Here is a 2898-nt window from a genome sequence, read left to right as displayed (position 1 = left end):
TTTTTTTTTTTTTTTTTTTTTTTTTTTTTTTTAAGCGATTGTCGTTAAGCGGAAGAATAAGATATTTCGTCACGGTGATTTTTTTTTTTCTCTTTTCTTTCTTTTTTTCCCCCCCCTCCTCTTCGTCTTCTTCTTCCTCACCGATGAGAATTTTCAGTTACGTCACGCGTCGACATAATATAATCCTTGCGCATAATAAAACTGCATAATAATTTGTCATCGTACGCTCTTTTACGATAGTTACGTCACATACATAGTTACGTTGCGTTGATTCCCAGTCAAATAAACAGCAACACAGTTAAGAGCGTTAATTAGTTGAACTTCGAAGCTTTCACTGAGTTGCTTCACTGAGTGTAACAAGATCTTCTTCTTTTCTTTCTTTTTCTTTTTCTGTTTCCCTCTCTTTCTCTGTATACGGATTATTAGGCACGTCAAAGATCAACGAGGATTTAACGAGGATTTAATAAGAAGAAGGCGAGTATGATGTTATGCAAAGAAGAAAAAAAAGAAGGGGAAAAAAAGGAGAAGAAGAAAAAAAAATGTGGGGATTAACCCACATACGAAGCCGTATATCACTTTGAAGAAACGTTGAGAAAAGTGGTACGCCAACATTGTAATCAATAACACTATTCGTATTGAGGAAATAAACGTTTGAGGATGGGACACGCGTTAATAGAATTGGAAAATACCAGTTTCAATAAATATAAAATCCAATTATGCGGTAAAGTTACTTAACAACGCCATCCAGAATAATTAAACAAATGAGAAAACATCTTTTAGATTAGCTGCTATCTTCTCACTACGCGTTAATAGATTGTAAATTACGGTTTACGACTGCGAAAAAGATGGGCGAAACGATAGCGTCCATCGGCCTCGTTACATCGCCTCGACGATTTTACGCGCGTGAATTCCCCCAAAGCGATGCGACCACGCGCGCGTCACCACCGAAAAGTGGTGGGGCGGGGGGAGAGGGGAGGGGGGAGGGCGCGACTTCTCGTCGGGGAGCTGCAACTAGCGCCACCACGGCTCACCTTGAACCAACTTTCTCCCAGCCCGTACACCGGCCGGCCGGCCGCTAATCGCCGCGATGCGAACAGAGAAAAATGCTCCTCGCTCCTCGTGGCTTTATCGACTCTGACTCGATGCGGCTCAAAATGCTTGTGATCACACGCGCGAAGAAAAAGCAACAAGAAGGAAGGGAAAGGGGGGACGTATATCTGAACATCTGGCTCGATCTTTCGTTCGAAGACAATGGCTCGTGGGCGGCGAAAACATCTCGTCGCGTTCTTTCGATATCTTTCGCGATTTTGGGTCACTCGCTTTCTTCTCTCTCTCTCCCTCTCTCTCTTTCGTCGCGACTCGTCCCTCGTACGAGGACGTGGGCGTAACGTGCGCGAGTGTAAATACACACTGATGGATCGGATTAATTACCGCGATTGGATATAAATCTTCGTCAGGCCACCCTCGAAATTCCTTTTACTCGGAGCTGTTACCTCTCCGACGAGAGACGAGTGAATGAATTTATCGCGGTCGAAAATGTTTACGTTTACGTTTGTGCGCGGCTGTCTGAATTTCATTGTCGTTCCAGTCGTGTTTACAATCTACGTGTATATTACGTGTTTATATATCGTGTATATATACGTAATGTATCGTTTCGCGTATGGAAGTATGTTGAATGATAAACATTTCACGCGATGAAAAATTGAAAATAATGTATTCCTTCGTTCTCTTTCGTTCTTAATTAAGATGAACAAATAAAAATAACAGCGAATTAACTACTGAGAGAGAGAGAGAGAGAGAGAGAGAGAGAGAGAAATTTGAGAAGAAACGTACCGTGGCCCTCCCCACGTACGGTATACGTTCAAATGGAGTGAAAGTCGTACCCGTTTGTCGCAATTGACGAACCTTTCTCGAAATTCCATTCCACGCTTCTTACTCCCGTGTATCGGAGCTTCGATACCCATCCTGTAATAATCCATTACCGCCATAAACTTTTCTCCCCGGCTATAAATTTCCTCGCTGTTTCTTCGTTTTTTTTTTGCGATACGAATCTGGAGCACCTTCGTTTCGATCAAATCGAAGTAAAATATCGGTTATTTTTTGATCGTTGCACATAATTAATTTATCCCTTCTTTCTCCGCTCCTCGGTTAATTCGAAAGATTTTTTTGCTCGCGAGCAAGGTTGGGATTAGGGACGCATGAGAAGCTTGGAAGTGTCTCTCGTTCCGAGAAAAAAAAGAAATACGCTCGTGGTCGAAAATTCTTGGTCGAAAAAGAAAGAAAAAAAGGAAAGCACGATAGATAGACAGGATCTTAGTGTGTCAGTGTGCCTGTATGCTAATCGCTCGAAGAAACGGTTTTTAACGGCTGGACGGTATCAGCGCCATTGGCGCCGCTCCATTCCCCGAAGAAATGCCTCGAAGAAGTTGCGCTTTTAACGCGTCAATAAACTCGCTGCAAGAATTTGACGTACAAATTACACAGTACAAATGTTGATTCGATGATTACGAATAAATTACCCGAGTGCAAAGCTTTGATATAACGAACATATGACTCTATGCTGTGCCCGTTCGAAGAATGAATTTCCTCTTTTTTCTTCTTCTTCTTATTATTATTATTATTATTATTTATGATCGTTCCATTTCTCGTCGTGTAAAAAAAAAAAAGAAAAGAAAGGAAGGAAGAAAGAAGAAATAATAATAATAAAATTGAAATGGTCATGGTGACGGTTCACTATGGAAATTAATGATGAATACAGATGGATAAAAAGAGGAGAGTCGTTCGATGACTCGTGACAAATGACGAAAGCTAATTTGTAATTCCCTTGTCCGGATGAGGAATAGAGGGATACCACACGCGCTACCAGTCCGTTCATCTTTATCACTTCGCCTGGTTTTA

This window comes from Apis dorsata, unplaced genomic scaffold, assembly GCF_000469605.1.
Source record: "Apis dorsata unplaced genomic scaffold, Apis dorsata 1.3 scaffold_22, whole genome shotgun sequence".
Classification (NCBI taxonomy): Eukaryota; Metazoa; Arthropoda; class Insecta; order Hymenoptera; family Apidae; genus Apis; species Apis dorsata.
This window is presented reverse-complemented; position numbering follows the sequence as displayed.